We start from the raw sequence: 20,991 nt of genomic DNA, 5'->3' as shown, positions 1-20,991 counted from the left end.
ATTAAAAAAACACTTCAATGTTTGACTTCTATCATCAAATTCTACCGTTTTTCATTTTACCCTTGAAAATTGAGATCCAAGATAAGAAAGTAATTTATTAAAGAATATTCATTCTTCTCTCTTTTGAGAAAAAAATGTAGAGGAAGAGAAAGATGGAGACCCCTTGTCAGAGTTGTTAGAAGAAGCTGTATCAGTCTTCAGATTTATTTTATTGCCAAACAGGAGGAAATATTGCCTAGTTTCTCATGTGGAAAAGAAAAATTCAGCCTGTATTTTAAATGATGACTATTGCTACACACACACAACTTCAGAGTAGGAGCAGGAATAAAAACCCTGGTTTATAAGGCTTGCACTTCCAAGAAAGTATTGGAGAGTATAATAAATTAATGTAAACACTGAGAATAAATTTAGAAATATATACTAGGTTATTTTTTCCTAAAGCATAGAGGAATTATCAACTGCAGACTATACCCCATTGCTTTTGAATTATAGAATCTTTTTCCCATACATTCTCTTCAAGTAGCCACCATCCTTTAGCACATCTTGGAGTTTACACTTTTTACTGGGTATGTAGCTTTTTTTTAATTCAAGAAGAAAGAATTTTTTCTAACTTTAGTATCAATAAAAGAGAGATTGAAGTAGTTCATACTAATAAAAACTCCAGGTTACCTGGAGTTCTCAATTTGCTATTTTCCTAATGTAATACAGTACCACAAACTGGGTGGTATCACAATTCTGGAGGCTCTAAGTTCAAAACTCAGGTGCTCCCTCTGAAACCTGTAGGGGAGAAACCTTTCTTGCTTCTTTGGGAAAGACAGCACAAGGGTGAAAAGCCCCACTCATCATTTGTATCTTCAGTGCATGATACCAAGGTGATTTAATCCTGGTAACGCTAACCTTGACCCCTTGACTAAGGCATCAGCTGACCTAGTAAAGTTACCAAGTGTCCCCTTTCCATACTCTGTTCTTTGGGAACAGGTTGCTAATATCAGTGGGTCTGAAAGGAAGAAGGATTAAGTTTCATCTTTTGATGGTGGGGATATATCAAAGAATTTGTTAAAATCAACACAACAATTAATAAGTACTTTCAGGGAGATTCTTTAAGACTGTGCAAGTCAGTTTTACTTCTTCTTACACACCTGCCCATTAATTTAGCAATCATCAGTGGATTTTGCCTGAAGCAAATATTTCTGTGGTCTACCGTGGTGATGTTTTGCTTAACTGATAGCATATTCTTTTGAAAAGCTACTAAAATGTAAGAATTCTGTTGCAAGATGAAAGTAATTATTTCCACCAGGGTGGTTTAGGACTACATAATAAAGCGCATTTGCAGTGTTTTCTCTTAATAATATCAGCTCACTCCCAGGCTCTGATGAACATCAAGTGCATTAGAGCACTGAGCACTGCAAAGGTGTTTAATGGACCCAAGAGATGGTGCATCACTCATCACAACAGTGTTCATTTGCATACACGTTTAGCCCCACCAGGAGGTATGCATTCAGGGGTATCTCAGCAGCAATGTAGCCATTCTCAGGAAAAAGCAGTTCTTCATAAACTTTATAACCTCATTCCAAACTCCAGCTGTCAGTTTACAGCTTTTCAGATTGACATCTTAAATCAAGAAAATGTCACACGTGTACAGTAACTTGCCTAATCTTTTCTGTAAATTGCTACCTGTGGTTTTCAGAAACAGTAAATTGCTAGCAATTGGCAGTGTTTCTCTCTGCACGGCTTAACTTCACTTCTGCAGTTAACAAGTTAGTCTTCAATTATTCATGTACATCGCCCAATGTCTAGGCTTTGATTGACAGCCATTGATTTTAGGACCTATAATTCTGTCTTTTATGTTGAAGCAAAATGTGTCACCTGATTTTTCCATTCTCTTTAAATGTAAAATTAAGACTGCAAGCAGAAAAAATAACTACACCCCCTATTTCTCTATTTCAGTTAAAGGTGAACACGACTCTATACATTTAGACTCTGCTGTCTTATGCTGCTCTGAAGGACAGAGTGTTTCCCCAGACTAATTGCTTGACTGTTCTCCAATAACTCAAATATACAGAATAAGTTTTTCTCCATTTAGTATGTAATTACAGGAGAACAAAAAAATGATTAATTTTACGTGCAAATGAGAACATCCGATGGCTCATTAAGAAAAGGCTTTATTATACTATTGATCACTGTTCTACAAACAAGAAAATGTAAGACCCCCTCCTTGAAACACTGTTTGAATCGGTACTAGCTCTAAGCTAAATAATATATTGGTGCCACAAAGGACTCTTATATTTGAAGAACCCATTTGTTATTTGCTTCTGAAAAATAATTACAGGGCATTTTAAAAGGAACCCCAGCAGGATGGCATGTCTGTTGTTCTGGTCTGTAAAACAGCATCTCAGTGGCTTTGTTTAGAGGTTTCTACATGAACACTTTCTAAGGGCAGTGACCCATAGTAGGATTCATGACAGTGTATGTTCACAGATATAAACTGCTGGTAGAAGTTTCTGGAAAAACAGCATGGGACAGAGATAAAGGCAAGTGCATTGCAGAGATAGATAAACTGCTTTTCTCACATATGGTTGATTATAAGCATGGTTTTTACAGAAGACTATCAACATTAAGTATTAAATATTAGCTGGATATGTGGTGCACAATCCTAGCACTCAAGAAGTTGAGGGAGTAAGATCACAAGTTCAAGGCGAGACTGGGCTACATTTCGAGATCCTGTTTGAAAAAGGTATTAAATATTAAAGGCTTATTCTCTTGGTTCTTAAATACAGTAATCTGTAAACCTGTCACAATTTTTTTTCCCATGGAGACCTTTTGCTCATTCAATGTGTTAAAGATTCCCACTGTATATATACAGGATGCTAAGGTAAGCCTCATATCACAACAGTTTCACATTCTATTATTTAAAGTGTCTATGTGTCCCAGTATGTAGAAAATTTTTATAAGAACAGAACGATCTGGTATATTCTTATGCTCCAATTGCCTTGCTCATAATTTCTAAGTTAAAATTTGTGTATCATTTTGCATTAGACTGGATTGGATATTACAGAAAAGCTTCAACATAATGGCTTACCAGATATTCTATTATTAAAAGAAATTTAATGTTAGGCAGCCCAGAGCTGATACAATAGCTCCACAAAAGTATGAGGTCCTAGAGTCTCCTGTCTTTCTGCGCTATTATCCTAATCAATGTCTTACCTGCTCATGGTTATCTTACAGCAAAGCCACCTGTCATGACTCCAGCTGATCCTTTCTCTACAATCTTACCTTTTCCTATAATTGCTTTGTTTTCCTCACCATTCTGTTTAATGTGCCTTGCTCAACCTTTTTTGATTGAGGGGTCTAGAAGTCTTGTGTTAATTTTAAGGGACCTTTGTGGCATCCTGTGATCATAGCAGTCAGTGTAAATCAAATGCAGATTGATTGGAATGCCCTTCACATTCAAGGGCACTCCACGAATTTAACTCACAGTTTTCCATGAAATCAATAATAAACTTTCACTATGCAAAAAGGAAGTATTTTGGATACACCTATAAGATACACATGATTTTTTTAAAAAAGTAACTTACAAAGGCAAATTGGTGTAGCAATTCCCCTTTATAATATGAATTGTATAATTGTATTTTATGCTTTTTTGTTCCTGTAATGTTGCTTCAGCTAGATATTCATTCATTATCATTTAATTGTGCAGGGTTACTCTGTTTTATTGTTACAAAATAGAAAAAGTTATAAATTGCTATTCTGTTAAGAAAAAGCAAAAAGTGACAAAATGCAAGTATATATGTTTATCAGGTCTTTGATAAGCTTATCAATCATTGCAAATATCACCTAAAATTCTTCATAACTTGAGTTTTTCTCTGAATTGAAGTTTCTCAACTGTGATATTGTATCCACTAAGTGCACTAATTAACTTCACAGCAAGAGAATCCATAATCTTGATGGTATTACTAATGTTCTATTTGTTCTACATATCGTTGTTCTAGAATGACCTTATGTTTAATTTGCTTCACCAGGTATCCACCTGGATATTTGAATTTCCTTTTAGAAAGCACAGCAGCATCATTTCATGAGAAGCTATTTAACCATTTTTTTCTGGAACCCCAAACTAGTTTCACTGAAGTTTAACATTCTTGGCCTACTCTTGACAGTTTAACTTTTTCAACTGGTGGGCCAACTAACTCTCATTTTCTAAAATAATTATAGACTGATTAAGGAAAATCCTGATTGTATGAAAGCATGTGAGAGAACTGGGCAGATTTGGAGATCACCCCATCAGAAGGGCTCCCAGGGCATCAGAGAAACCAACCAAGAACAGAGCTCCTCCCAGTTCCCCAACTTCCAGTTATCTGTGTACTGTGACCACTGCTGGTCCAACCTGTTCCCACCAATGTGGCAAGTTTGAAAGACAGAGTGTAGGAAGGGTTAGAAACCTTCAGGCCACAAGTCACACATCACAAATATGGTTTGTTGTGGCCAGGGTGGAAACATGAGATCAAATTTTAACAACCCAATTTAAAAGTGGAAAGGAGGACTAAACACAAAGAGTGAATGAGGGAGTTAAAGAAGAAAATAAAATGATTTCATATTTACACTCCTGAATTAAAACTTTGAAATAAGCTTCATGGGTAAAACATCTTTTCTTCAAAATTTATTTTCATATTTTGATTAGAGGGAGAATATAGTAAAAAAATGCAAAAGTCTAAGACATATTTCTGGGAATGTGTTCAATTAGTTTTGTATAAACCTTGCTCTATACACTAACTTGAAAGAAAGAATAATAGAGGTAGCTGCTATTAAAAAAAACAATGTAACAGGTCTTGAAAAAACAAAAATAAAACCTATTTATAACCTACTTGTTTGTAAAGAGGGCTATATTACTGTTATGCAAATTTCTGATAAGTAGCTATTAATATAATTAAGTTACACAATTATAACTTAAAAGTTTGGACGGTTTCTAGCTGTCATTAGACTATGTAACCTAGCAGTAAATTAAATTTTGGGTTGTCTTCTGAGAAAAGAGTCTCAGATCTTTGTTCTTGAACTAAATATCATGATAAAATACAATAGAGGTTATAAATTGCAGAAAGGGTACAGAGGAAAAATATCAGATCATCACATTCCTGAAGAATTATTAGAATGTTGTTTTTGAGAATTATATTCATTTAGATTTTAAAGTCTTTAAAGTAAAAAATCCAACTATACCTACTGTAGAGAAAGATCATAACTGCTACACATACCTAAAAAGAAAACCAGTACATGCTGTTAGAAATGCCGTTTCCAAATGATGGTTAAAGAAACACTCAAGAGTTGCTCAGTAAGGCAAAAAGAAGTTTTACTTCTGAAGAAGGGTACAGCCACAGACCACAGTGTAATAGGCAGAATACACTGAGTGGGGAGTCAGCTCAGTTTTTATTTCTTTGCTCCTCACCCTGATGGACTGTTTGGGTTCACAATTTTTGAGACTGGTTACTTAGAAAAGGGGGCACTTAGAGTAAGGGGGGACCTTGAAACAAGGAGAACAAGAAAATTCTTTTGGGTGATATTCATCTTTAAGCAAGCAGTTTGAGATTAGGACATCTGGCGGTAAACAGCTCTTTTACCGCAAGAACCTTGCAAAGTCAAGCAACATTTCAAAGTATGTAAGCAGAAATTGGGGAGGTTAACTGGCAACTACACAATGATAGTTATGCATTAACTCCTTTGACAGAAAAGACCTAACTTTACTTGATTCTCACAACACTTAGAAACACATACATTTGGTAAAATGTATGATTTGTGGACTAATCCTTGTGGATGGCCATGCAGTGTATCAGCAAAAATCTTATAGTTAAGACTAGAGAATGAATTCTATCTTCCCCATTGAGTATATGCGTTTTTTGGGCACATTTTTTAGATTCTCTGAGTTGGGGTTCTTCATAGAATAAGGAAAATAATATTCACCTCAAAGGATTGCTTAAGAATAGAACAAAAAATATAAATGTAAAATAATGTGTACAGAGTAAGCAATCAGAAAATGTAAGCCATTTTTCCTATCATTGCTTTTGGAAGACTTTGAATCAAAGTTCATAATTAATGTGAGATAAATCATGTATTTCTTCCTATTTATCTGTCCTATTTCTAGGTATAAATTTGTTATGTATAGTTAAATATCTGCTGAAAACCTGGAGAATTTGAAGCAATCATAACATCCAGGAATTACTGGTATAAAAAAAAATCACACCTGTCAAAAAAGCCAAGCACAAAGAAAATTAGCTTATACTTTTAGCATCCTTAAGATGATGAAACAATGTCTGGCTAAGATTTTTGAAAAATAAAAGCATGCATTGAATTTTCCACACTTTTTTGTATCTAAAACATTCCAGATGAAACAAGCTTTTGTAATTATGTGCTACACGTAGTGCTTGGAAAGTCATGGAATTTCCAAAGAAACAACAATAACTTAATTGTGCCCTTGCTAATCTTAAAGTGCAACAAGAAAAATAGCCTTAGAGACTTCCAAAGATGCCCAAAGTACTCCTAGTGGGAGTGGTAAGGATGCCAAGAGAATCTGGTGGTAGACATATATCAAAAAGCTATTTACATGTTGAAGGACAGAATTTAATTAATAGTGCTACTGCTGTGAAGTCAATGTGCAGAACTGAGGTCCTATCACAAGGGACCATTATATTTATTTAATGTGTCACTCAGTCCTATGATTTCTCCTTTTATGTTAATGCATAGTAATAAATGTACATCCCTGGGTACTGGCTGAGTGTTGTTGATGGCTGTTACTACTATCAATGATAATGAACGTAATGATAACTGCCGTTTATTGAATGGCCATAATATGCTAAGTCCTTTACTAAGCACTTTTTACATATTACCCTGCTTAATTCTTTCAATAGCTCAATTAGACTGACTCTATCATTGTGTTTACCTTGCAGGAAAGGAAAGGAAACTAAGGCTTCAGGAATTGGGTAATTTGCTATGGAGGATATTTTTAGTTAAATAGCCACTTGTCATTTCTTATATTGCCCCTCATAAGCATTTCTTGCCAGAGAACATTGATTTTTAAAAAATTTTTATTCATTTATTCACATGTGCATACATGTTTCTCCCCCCATTCTCCACCCCCTCTCTCTCCCCCCACCACCCTCACTTCCAGGCAGAACCTGTTCCTGTCCTTTTCTACAATTTTGTAGAAGAGAAGACATAAGCAATAATAAGAAAGACAGCATTTTTGCTAGTTGAGATAAGGATAGCTATACAGGAGATTCCTAGCATTGCTTCCATGCACAAATTGTTACAACCCAAGTTGATTCATCTCTACCTGACCTTTTCACTAGTTCCTGATCTCCTTCTCATATTGACCTCTGTCACTTTCAGTTTTCTGTATTAGCTTCTCTGCAGTGGAGACATCAAACACTTTCATGTTTTGGGTTTTCTACCTAACCCCATTCCTCCCGTGTGTGCTCTCCCCTTAGCATGTGACCCAAGTCTAACAACATTGCTGTATTTGCCCTAGATCTCAAGTCTGCATATGAGGGAGAACATATGAGTTTTGGTCTTCTGAGCCTGGCTAACTTTATTCAGAATGATGGAGAACATTGATTTATTTTAAGCAAAAGTGTACCTAAAGAGTATCAGATCCAGGGAGTGAATCTTGCAGTTTTATTTCCACATAATTCTTCTATCTCTCTTTGATTGGGAAGTGAGCTTGGACACATATCTCTGAAGGGAAAGGGATAGTTCTTCTCCATGACTTGTGGGAAAATGCTCTTTTTAAACCAAATAAAACAAACAATATTCTGTCTTCTGGATGCTATGCAGTTGTAAGCTCTAGATTTCCCATCAGCATCTTGCTATCATAAAATGAATGAATCTGGACATGAGGCTTTCAAGTCAACCTCCTCCCACTGCAATGCTCTCAATTCCTCTTCTTCTGTTCTGTTTCCCATAGAACTCATCACTTTTAACATATTCTAGGATTTTCTTCTTATTATATTCACTGCTTACATGTTTTACCATATATTATTACATTAGTTATTTATGTTATTCACTATTATTGTAGTCATTATTTGTATGTGTTATAGTATCCAATTATATCAATTTAGACCTTTTCTCCCTGGTGGCAATGTGAATTCCACAAGAGGAAATGCAATGTGTTTGCTTGTTTTTACTAATATATCTGCATACCTGGTGCTTTGCCTGCTATTGGGAGGCTTTGCTGAGTGTGAAAGAGTGGAAACGGTAGAATGAACTTGGACTTCTGAGCCACTGAGTTAACCTACCATCTCACATCTTCTTGCTTTTGAATAATAGATTACCTAGAAATAAGAGTTATTTAGGGTTGGGACCTGGTTTACTTTGAGCCAAAAACATCATAAATGATATACTTATCAAACTTCCAAGCTAGGAAATATCCAAAATAAGGTTTAAATGAACATTTGTTTCACTCTCAAGACTGCTATACTGAGTTTAGAGACCACCATGCTATATTGAATTAGAGACCTAATCTAGGAGATGCCATGAGATCACCTTGAAGTTGAAGAAGGTAGTGATGAGGCAATCATTCTGTAAACTGTTGACTACTGTGTCTTACGGAATGCTTTCCCGTCTAAGAATACACAGGGTGACCAATAAGAACTTGCAAGAACTGCAAAGAAGTAACCTACCTCAATCAACCCTGATGAGCAACAGAAAAGCCCAACTACATTCATCAGCTCAAGCAATGTAGAATTCGTTGTCTCATATAATTAGGAATCTAGAAGTCAGATTGGAGATTGTTCAATTTATTGGTACAACACATGTTATGAAGACCCAGATTCTCTCCGTTTTCCTGATCTGTCACCCTGTTTTACTCATTATCTCAATGGAGTTAAACAGATCCAGTCATCATGTCTTACACCCACATCAACATCTAGTAACAAGAAAAAAGTAAGATGCTACCTTTAATTTCTCTTTATTTTTATGATCTAAGAAAGTATCCCTTAAACTTTCTCTGGGTAAACTTGACATTGTGTTTCATTGGCCAGATTTGATCTTATTCTTAAGCAAGAAAGCACAGCATAATGACCATGATTAACTTGAGCAAAGACAGATTCATGCTCTGAATCTATAGAGTTCACCAGGAGTGTCCATATTGTATAGAAAAAGGTCACATAGCAGAGGGATTAGATGTGAAAAAATTCAGGATCATATATTAAATCACAAAACTAAAATAGTTGTGTAGATACAAAAAAATCGATGAAATCAATGGCTTTCTGAGAAAAACACCTCACAAGAATTTCGTGTATAATTTAAAAAGCATGACAAATCAATGGGAAGATTGCATGAATATACTGTTCATACAATGTTTTAGCTGTTAGCAGAAACCTCTATTCTAATGTACTACCTCACAAAATGTCCTAAGACTAAAATGCAGAGGTAATAGTAACATTTTAAATGCTTATAATTTTTAGGTCTGTAATTTCTGTTCCAGAATTCTAACAGGTAAAATAAATTTAAACAGAAAAACTAATGACTTTTATAATATCATTAATTGTAATAGTAACTTTTGAAGTAACATGATTTACAGAAAGAAAGAAATTACATATCTTATTTACAGTATGATGACTTAAAGAAAAGTCTGACACTTCTAGCCATGACATCATAACTGGTACTGGAATTGTTCTTTTGACAAAATAACAGTAAAACTGGATAAAGTAAATGAGTAACCATTTTTCAGGTATTGAGACAGACTAGAAATGTTAGGAAGGAAAATACACAACTTGACCGGCAAAATAGATCAGCCTCACTTTCTGATTGGAGACACTTTTCTTCTATTGCCCCATGTTGTTACTGATTGGAGGAAGAAAATTGGATTGAATGTGTTCCCCAAAATTCATGTTTTGGAAAGTGAACCCATAATATTGGAAAGTGGGGTGTAATGGGAGGTATTTGTCTTCATTAATGCAGACTATAAAAGGGCAAGGGTTATGAGCTCAGCCTATTGCTCTCTTACCCTCTTTTTGGCTCTCTGGTCTTCTGTCATGGGATGATGTAGCAAGAATAGCTCCTGTCAGAAGCTGGAACCTTGACATTGGACTTCCCAGACTCCAAACCTGTAACCTAATATTTTTATTCATTATAAATTTTCCAGTGCATGGTGTACTGTTATAGCAGCACAAAACCGAATAGGACATTGTTGTTTCTTCCCATCCCTTCCCTCTCAAACATTTTTTAATGGTGGGAATTTATGTGGCATTACTGGAAAATAAGGGAGGGGAAGTGGACGGGGGTAGGGATTGCAGAAATTTTTATAGGAATTCATGACAGGTCAGTGTTCAGTGGTTATAATGCACATGTGCAGGGTGGCTCTCCATGAAGTTTAGCAGAGATCACCTGCTTAGGGGGTGAGAGGATTCTGGTTTAACTTGGGTAGAATGACTTCATTGAGTACATTGAATATTCATTTAAGACTCAGAAATGTCATGTCTTAGAAGTAGGGAACATGCTCCTGAAGAAAAGCCACATCCCAAGAGTGAGTTGAAGATTGAAATAGACCTTTTACTAGCTACAAATAAAAACCAAGACTTACAGTACAAAAGAATTTGCCAATATAAGTGTCTTAACTAAAACAAAACTCAACACCCAGTAGAGGAAGAAAATGTAATCTAAATTCCATATAATGTATGAATACCACTGTTTAGCATGCAATAGGTAAAAATTGATGCTAAAAGCATGTCAATAAATGGGAGGGAACATATGACCCACTATGAAGAAAAATGAAACACCTCAAGATGACCCAGATGTTAAAATAAGCAGTCTGGGAACTTATTTATTTTGCCAAGATGCTTATCTGTTGGTGCTGTCTCCTTGTTTTAAAAAAGTAAAACATTTTTAACTGGTAAATAATTATTGCATATATCATAAGGTACAATATGATATATGTATATATACACATTATGGGATGATTATATATTACACATATATCACCTCACATATTTTTCTTCTGTGTGTGTGTGTGTGTGTGATGCGAACATTGAGGACCAGGACTTTAAAATGCTATTTTTTAATGTTTCATGGTTTTAAAGGAAATAAAACAATAATGAACAAGAAGATATGGAATCTCACTAGAAAAATGGAAAATACAAAAAGTGGAAATTCTGATCAGAAAAGTTTAATAACTGAAATAATAAATTAGATTATTTAGGACAAAATTAGGCAATATAGAAGAAAGCAATTAAAGAAGAAAACTTGAAGACTGATGGACAGACATTATTTAATTTTTATTTAACAGAGGAAAGATGGGGGTGGTACAGGAGTACTTAGGTGACATTACAGAAACTATTCAGTTTTCTGACATCAGACATGTGTACAAGTAGAATACCAGAAAATTTTATTGTATTAGAAATAATGATGACTAAAAATCATTACATTTATTAAAATGGATCAACTTATAGATCAAAGACAAACAAACTCCAAGCAGAATGAATACAAAGTGAACACTTTTAGGTACATTATAAATAAACTGCTGCAAGATGGAGACAGAGGAAAATGTTTTAAAATTTTCCAAGGAAAAGATTGTGTTACATACAGTTGAGATTATAATGAGGGGAGCTGTTATCAGAAATAAGGGAGGGCAGAACACAGTGCAGCAACATCTTCAAAGTGCTAAAAGAAAAGATAGTCTGTCAACCCAGATTCTTCTGAAGTTTCCTCCAAAAATGAGGATGAAATTAAAACATTTTTATATAAATGAAAGTGAAAGAATATGTTGCCAGTATGTATACTAAAAGAAATACAAGAAAACAACTGCATGGTAGACTAAGAGCAGATTGGCAAGCACTGCTTGGGTTGATGAACAGACAAGAAAGATCAGCACAGAAACCAACCAGGTGGGTGAACTGGTTCCAGTCCTGAGGGCTACTGTACAAGCCAGCTCAATGTATGGGAGCAAATTCATCTGTCCCTAGAGAAAACTTTTGTTTGCACTGAATGATAAAAGGCAACCAGAACTGACCACAGACTGCCAGGGAAGGAGGTGAAGCTATGGGAATGTTACTACAACCAGTGCTACCCTAAGTGCCACCATTCAGCCAAGTCCAGTGCACCTGGCCACCCCAAGAAAAGTTTTGGGTAAGCAGGCTGATTAAAGGCTCCCAGGGATGGGGTGAAGCCACTCAGCCTAGAGTCTCTATTCAAAGGACAAGTGGGAAGCAAGCAGGCTATCTGGCTAGAGCTTGGCATCTATATCTCTATTCTAAGACAAGCAGGGTTTCAAAGTGAGCTGTCCAGCTAGCCCTTAACCTACCACCTAATTCATATATACAAGTGACAGGAATGATTTGTTCCTCACTCCCCAAATGAAACATTAAGCTGGAGGCCTAAGTGGAAAAAGGTGGGGGGGAGGGGAAGAGGCTATTCATGGTGGACACACAGCAACCACTAAATCCCTTGAACATGAAAAAACTCAGGTTCCAAAAGTGGCAATGTGCTTTCTAAACCATTAGCTGTGCTTGAAGAACCCAACACTGACCCCCAACTAATATCTCACATGTTTGAATTGCCCACTTTGCTCTGGCAGCTGCTCTAATTCAGAGAGCCCTCACCAAGGTTGTACCTGGTTTATCAAGGGCCCTGAGGGGAACACATGAGTAAACACTACAGAACTGCAGACAAAAACCTGAGGGCCAGAGATTCAAGAGGAATATTCAGTGTACTGATAGGACAAAAGACATCCACTCTTCTCAAAGTGAAAGAAATTTTCTTCTTTAATTAATTTTTTAAAAGTTTTTTCTTTCTTATATTGCCATTTCCCTCCTTACTTTTTCATTTTTTTCTTCATTTTTCTTGTCTCTTATTTACAAACCATTCTATGGTAGTTTATTCTATCTCCCTCTTATATTACTCTCAACCTTTCTATTCTTTTGTAATCCCTTACAATAATATCCTTCTCTACAACAATTGAATATCTCTATACACTAGTGTTTTGTTTACTGCAGCCCTCACACTTCACCCTGCACTGCCCTTCTTCCCATCTTCCTTCTTTCTTATTTCCTCCCTCACCCCTTGAACTTTACTACCTACATTTTAACTCCTATGCAAACAAATTTTATTTTCCTGCCCCCTACTATACCATGCAAGAACACTAGTCCCTTTCATATATAACATGATTGGTTTTATAGATAATGCTGTTAATGGTGTTCTACCTCATTTAAATATGTGGTTTGATATTGAATTGGTGAGTCTGTTACTGCTGAGCTGTCCCCAGACCAGTGATCAGAAATGGCATATTAACTTAGTCACTAACTGTCAGAGCCAGCAGTGAGACCTTGCCTGTGTGAGTTGGTACCTGGCCTTGTGAGAAAGCTCCAAGGAACTGAGGCAAAAGTCTCAGACCAAACCTTGCCTGTGTGATTTGGGTATCTGGCCTTGTGAGAAAGCCAGATGTCCAGAAAAACAGTATTCAAGGTTCCCAGATTGCTTTCTGTCCTTCAGATGTAAACAAGAAAGTTATGTTGACCCTGTGCTTCTCCTGCTTCTCTGTTCCCATTTTAAAGGAGACATAACAAAGAGTTAATTTTAACTGTGCTTCCCTGTACTAATGTAACCTTAAAATGTAATACTTGGCATGCTTTTTCTAACCAAATATTCTCTGTGTAAAAGGAGTTTATAAAAGCAGTAGTAGGCTTCATTAAAGTGACTATTGAGCAGGACTCAGTATTCCCCCCCCCCATTCTTTTTATGGCTTTGGTCATCCAGGTTCTGCCGGTAAATGGCTTACAATTAACAAGCACTCTCAGAACATAGAAAATAATGCAAAGGAAAGACTTTAGATAACTAAAACCCCCAACCAACTAATTGACTACAGATTAGCAAATCTCAAAATAGACACACAAGAAATATGAAATAGCAAGAGAATATGACTCCCCAAAATGTCAAACAGCAAAGATTCTGATGGATAGTGAAGGGAATGAAACCTCAATTTCTGAGCTCAAAGGAATGATGATAAGAATGATTAATGAGATAAAAGAACACATGAATAAACAATTCAATGAGATCAAAGTCAGTACAAATAAACAACTAAACTAATACAATGAAAATACAAAGAAACAACTAAATGTACTCAAAAAAGATATAAACAGCTGAATGAACTCAAGGAGGATAAGAATAAAAGCTAAATGAAATAAGGGAGACAATGTGGGGCATGAAAGGGAAATTAAATAAAGATACAGAAAGCATGAAATAAAATAAAAAATGAAGGTGAAACTTTGGAAAAGAAAAGTTCCTTAAGTCAAATAAAATGTCAGTTGAAAATCTCTCCAGTAGACTGAATCAAGTGAAAGAATAGTAGGGCTTGCAGATAAAGTAGACAAAATAGAAAAATCAGATCAATATCCAGAAAGAAAATGTAGCAGTAGGATTTGAATATGCAAGAATTCTGTGACTCCATAAAAAGACCAAACCTATAAATCATGCACATTAAAGAAGGAGAAAAGGTCCAAGCTAAAGGCATAGGATATGTAGTCAACAAAGCAAAAGCACAAAACTTCCCAAATCTGGAGAAAGTGATGCCCATTCAGGTACAGGAAATGTCTGACTCAAAGCCCAGAAGAGACCCAAAGACAAAATTCTCTACAGAATATTATAGTTAAAACATTAAGTACAGAGAAAAAGGAAAGAATATTGAAAGTTGTAAGGGAGAAGTATCACATTATCTAAAAAGGCAAACTTATCAGAATAATAGCAGACCTCAATAGAAACCTTAAAAGAAAGAAGGGCTTGGAAGAAGGTTTTTGAAGCACTGAAAGAAAATACCTGCAAACCTAGATTACTTTACCCAGAAAACCTACCATTTATAACTGAAGAAGAAATAAAACCCTTCCATAATAATGATAAGCAGAAACTAATTCAATTTGTGACCACTAAGCCAGCACTCTAGAAAATACTAAAAGGAATCTTACACAGAAGATGAAGATAAATATACTTGGGAAAGTCTGGAAATAAACAAATCTCATCAGATGAGTAGATAAGCAAATAAAGAGGAGGAAAGAACCAAAAAATAAAAAACAGACAGTAATTACCACATGCCTTTCAATATTAACACCAAATGTTAGTAGTCTCAATTTCCCAATCAAATGTCTGACAATTTGTTTCCTACAAGAAATGTATCTCAATGACAGAAACAAACATTGGTTTAGGGTGAAAGAGTAGAAAAAGATTTTCTAAAGAAATGGATCCTGCAAATAGGTAGCAGTAGCTATACTTATATCTGATAAAATAAATTTCAAACCAAAACTAGCCAGAAAAGACAAATAATGTCACTTCATATTAATTAAAAGAACAATACATCAAGAGGAAATAGCAATTGTTACCATAATTTGTGCCTAATGTTGGTGCACCCAATATTATTAAGCAAACACTACTGTCATTAAACAAGCACAGACAGACCCTCAAAAAATAATAGTGGGAGACCTGAACAAGTCATTATCACCTATATATATGCTATCCAGACAAAAAAATCAACAAAGAAACCTCAGAATTAAATGACACTATAGGCCAAATTGACTTAACAGATACTTATATTTTATCCAGTAGCATCACTATACACATTCTTTTTAACAGCCCATGTAATTTTCTCTAAAACAGATCACATTCTAGGACACAAATCAAGTTTTCCAAATATAAGAAAATTGAAATAACTCTATGTTTTGTATTGTATCAGGCTGCAATAGAGAAAAAAGCTAGACATCAACAACAAAAGAAACTACAGAAAATAGTCAAACACATGGAAACTGAGCAACACATTGTTGAATGAAAAGTGGTCATTGAAGAAAGAAAGGGGGCAATCCAAAAGCTCCTAGAATCTAAGAAACAAGATCTACCAGAACCTATGGGTACAGCAAAGGCAGTGCTAAGGAGCAAAGTATATAACTATGAGGGCCTACCTTAAAAGCACAGAGAGATTTCAAATAAATAGCCTAATGCTTCACCACAAGATTCTAGAAAAGCTAAGACAAGTTAAACTCAAAATTAGTTGGAAGAAAGAAATAATAAAAACAGGGGCAGAGATTGATGAGAGACCAAAAAAATATAAAGAATCAATGAAACAAAAAATTGGTTTTTTTTAAAAGATAAATAAGATTATTAAGCCCTTAGTCAATCTCACAATAAGGAGAGAAAAGACTCTTATTACTAAAATTAGATCTGAAAAAAAGAGATATCATAACCAATACCAACGAAATCCAGAAAATCATAAGAGAAAAAATTTTAAATATATATTCAAGTAAACTAGATAATCTAGAAGAAATAGATAGATTTCTAGATGCATTTGACCAACCAACATTGAGTCAAGAAGATATGTCACCTAAATAGATCTACAAAGTGGAATAATATTGAAGCAGTAATAGTCTCTTAAAAAAGAAAAGCCCAGGACATGATGGACTCACTGCTGAATTCTATTAGACCTTTAAAGAACTAACACCGATACTGCTTGAAATTTTCCATGAAATAGAAAGGGAAGGAATATTACCAAACGCATTCTATGAGGCTAGTATTACCACTCCCACTAGACCCAGACAAGGACACAACAGAATAAAAGTATTAGGTCAATCTCTTTAATGAACATAGATGCAAAAATTTTCTTTTTTTTTTTTTATTTTTCTTTTATTATTCATATGTGCATACAAGGCTTGGTTCATTTCTCCCCCCTGCCCCCACCCCCTCCCTTACCACCCACTCCGCCCCCTCCTGCTCCCCCCCATCAATACCCAGCAGAAACTATTTTGCCCTTATCTCTAATTTTGTTGTAGAGAGAGTATAAGCAATAATAGGAAGGAACAAGGGGTTTTGCTGGTTGAGATAAGGATAGCTATACAGGGCATTGACTCACATTGATTTCTTGTGCGTGGGTGTTACCTTCTAGGTTAATTCTTTTTGATCTAACCTTTTCTCTAGTACCTGTTCCCCTTTTCCTATTGGTCTCAGTTGCTTTAAGGTTTCTGCTTTAGTTTCTCTGCATTAAGGGCAGGAAATGCTAGCTAATTTTTTAGGTGTCTTACCTATCCTCACCCCTCCCTTGTGTGCTCTCGCTTTTATCATGTGCTCAAAGTCCAATCACATTGTTGTGTTTGCCCTTGATCTAATGTCCACATATGAGGGAGAACATACGATTTTTGGTTTTTTGAGCCAGGCTAACCTCACTCAGAATGATGTTCTTCAATTCCATCCATTTACCAGCGAATGATAACATTTCGTTCTTCTTCATGGCTGCATAAAATTCCATTGTGTATAGATACCACATTTTCTTAATCCATTCGTCAGTGCTGGGGCATCTTGGCTGTTTCCATAACTTGGCTATTGTGAATAGTGCTGCAATAAACATGGATGTGCAGGTGCCTCTGGAGTAACAGTCTTTTGGGTATATCTTTAAGAGTGGTATTGCTGGATCAAATGGTAGATCGATGTCTAGCTTTTTAAGTAGCCTCCAAATTTTTTTCCAGAGTGGTTGTACTAGTCTACATTCCCACCAACAGTGTAAGAGGGTTCCTTTTTCCCGCATCCTCGCCAACACCTGTTGTTGGTGGTGTTGCTGATGATGGCTATTCTAACAGGAGTGAGGTGGAATCTTAGTGTGGTTTTAATTTGCATTTCCTTTATTGCTAGAGATGGTGAGCATTTTTCATGTGTTTTCTGGCCATTTGAATTTCTTCTTTTGAGAAAGTTCTGTTTAGTTCACATGCCCATTTCTTTATTGGTTCATTAGTTTTGGGAGAATTTAGTTTTTTAAGTTCCCTGTATATTCTGGTTATCAGTCCTTTGTCTGATGTATAGTTGGCAAATATTTTCTCCCACTCTGTGGGTGTTCTCTTCAGTTTAGAGACCATTTCTTTTGATGAACAGAAGCTTTTTAGTTTTATGAGGTCCCATTTATCTATGCTATCTCTTAGTTGCTGTGCTGCTGGGGTTTCCTTGAGAAAGTTCTTACCTGTACCTACTAACTCCAGAGTATTTCCTACTCTTTCTTGTATCAACTTAAGAGTTTGGGGTCTGATATTAAGATCCTTGATCCATTTTGAGTTAATCTTGGTATAGGGTGATATACATGGATCTAGTTTCAGTTTTTTGCAGACTGCTAACCAGTTTTCCCAGCAGTTTTTGTTGAAGAGGCTGCTATTTCTCCATCGTATATTTTTAGCTCCTTTGTCAAAGATAAGTTGCTCATAGTTGTGTGGCTTCATATCTGGATCCTCTATTCTGTTCCACTGGTTTTCATGTCTGTTTTTGTGCCAGTACCATGCTGTTTTTATTGTTATTGCTTTGTAATATAGTTTGAAGTCAGGTATTGTGATACCTCCTGCATAGTTCTTTTGACTGAGTATTGCCTTGGCTATTCATGGCCTCTTGTGTTTCCATATAAATTTAACAGTAGATTTTTCAATCTCTTTAATGAATGTCATTATAATTTTGATGGGAATTGCATTAAACATGTAGATTACTTTTGGGAGTATCGACGTTTTTACTATGTTGATTCTACCAATCCATGAGCATGGGAGATCTCTCCACTTTCTATAGTCTTCCTCAATCTCTTTCTTCAGAAGTGTATAGTTTTCCTTGTAGAGGTCTTTCACATCTTTTGTTAGGTTTACACCTAGGTATTTGATTTTTTTTGAGGCTATTGTAAATGAAATTGTTTTCATACATTCTTTTTCCATTTGCTCATTGTTAGTGTATAGAAATGCTAATGATTTTTCTATGTTGATTTTATATCCTGCTACCTTGCTGTAGCTATTGATGATGTCTAGAAGCTTCTGAGTAGAGTTCTTTGGGTCTTTAAGGTATAAGATCATGTCATCTGCAAATAGGGATATTTTGACAGTTTCTTTACCTATTTGTATTCCTTTTATTCCTTCTTCTTGCCTAATTGCTCTGGCTAGGAATTCCAGTACTATGTTGAATAGGAGTGGAGATAGTGGGCATCCTTGTCTGGTTCCTGATTTTAGAGGGAATGGTTTTAATTTTTCTCCATTAAGTATAATGCTGGCTGTAGGTTTGTCATATATAGCTTTTATAACGTTGAGGAACTTTCCTTCTATTCCTAGTTTTCTTAGAGCTTTTATCATGAAATGATGTTGGATCTTATCAAAGGCTTTTTCTGCATCTATTGAGATGATCAAGTGGTTTTTGTCTTGGCTTCTGTTAATGTGGTTTATTACATTTATTGATTTTTGTATGTTGAACTACCCCTGCATCCCTGGGATGAAGCCTACCTGGTCGTGGTGAATAATCTTTTTGATGTGTTGCTGAATTCGGTTTGCTATTATTTTGTTGAGGATTTTTGCATCAATGTTCATTAAGGAGATTGGCCTATAGTTCTCCTTTTTGGAGGTGTCTTTGCCTGGTTTTGGGATAAGTGTAATACTGGCTTCATAAAATGTATTTGGCAGTTTTCCTTCCCTTTCTATTTCATGGAACAGTTTAAGGAGGGTTGGTATCAGTTCTTCTTTAAAGGTCTGATAGAATTCAGCAGAGAATCCATCAGGTCCTGGACTTTTCTTTTTGGGGAGACTCTTGATTGCTGCTTCAATTTCATTTTGTGTTATAGGTCTATTCAGGAGATTAATTTCCTCTTGGTTCAGTTTTGGATGATCATATGTATCTAGAATTCTGTCCATTTCTTTTAGATTTTCAAATTTATTTGAATATAGGTTCTCAAAGTAGTCTCTGATGATTTCCTGGACTTCCATGGTGTTTGTTGTTATCTCCCTTTTTGCATTCCTAATTCTACTAATTTGGGTTTTTTCTCTCCTCATTTTAGTCAGGTTTGCCAGGGGTCTATCAATCTTGTTTATTTTTTCAAAGAACCAACTTTTTGTTTCATTAATTCTTTGTATGGTTTTTTTGGTTTCTATTTTGTTGATTTCAGCTCTTATTTTTATTATTTCTCTCCTTCTATTTGTTTTGGGATTTGCTTGTTCTTGTTTTTCTAGGAGTTTGAGATGTATCATTAGGTCATTGATTTGGGATCTTTCAATCTTTTTAATATATGCACTCATGGCTATAAACTTTCCTCTCAAGACTGCCTTAGCTGTGTCCCATAGGTTCCGGTAGGTTGTGTTTTCATTTTCATTGACTTCCAGGAACTTTTTAATTTCCTCTTTTATTGCATTGATGATCCATTCTTCATTAAGTAATGAGTTATTTAGTTTCCAGCTGTTTGCATGTTTTTTGTTTTTACTTTTGTTGTTGAGTTCTACTTTTACTGCATTGTGGTCAGATAGTATGCATGGTATTATTTCTGTTTTCTTATATTTGCTGAGGCTTGCTTTGTGCCCTAGGATATGATCTATTTTGGAGAAGGTTCTATGGGCTGCTGAGAAGAATGTATATTGTGTAGAGGTTGGATGAAATGTTCTGTAGACATCTACTAGGTCCACTTGATCTATTGCATATTTTAGATCTTGGATTTCTTTATTGAGTTTTTGTTTGGATGACCTATCTATTGATGATAATGAAGTGTTAAAGTCTCCCACAACCACTGTGTTGGCGTTTATATATGATTGTAGGTCTTTCAGGGTATGTTTGATGAAATTGGGTGCGTTGACATTGGGTGCGTACAGATTGATGATTATTATTTCCTTTTGGTCTATTTCCCCTTTTATTAGTATGGAATGTCCTTCTTTATCTCATTTGATCAATGTAGGTTTGAAGTCTACTTTGTCAGAGATAAGTGTTGCTACTCCTGCTTGTTTTCGGGGGCCATTGGCTTGGTAAATCTTCCAGCCTTTCATCCTGACCATATGCTTATTTCTGTCAGTGAGATGAGTCTCCTGTAAGCAACAAATTGTTGGATCTTCTTTTTTGATCCATTTTGTCGAACGGTGTCTTTTGATGGGTGAATTAAGTCCATTAACATTAAGCATTAGTACTGATAGGTATGTGGTGATTCTTGCCATTTAGTTGTCTTAGTTGTTTGAAGGTTTGATTGTGTGTACCTAACTTGATGTTACTCTCTACTGTCTT

This window comes from Castor canadensis, chromosome 3 (genome assembly GCF_047511655.1).
Source record: "Castor canadensis chromosome 3, mCasCan1.hap1v2, whole genome shotgun sequence".
In the NCBI taxonomy this organism is placed as follows: Eukaryota; Metazoa; Chordata; class Mammalia; order Rodentia; family Castoridae; genus Castor; species Castor canadensis.
This window is presented reverse-complemented; position numbering follows the sequence as displayed.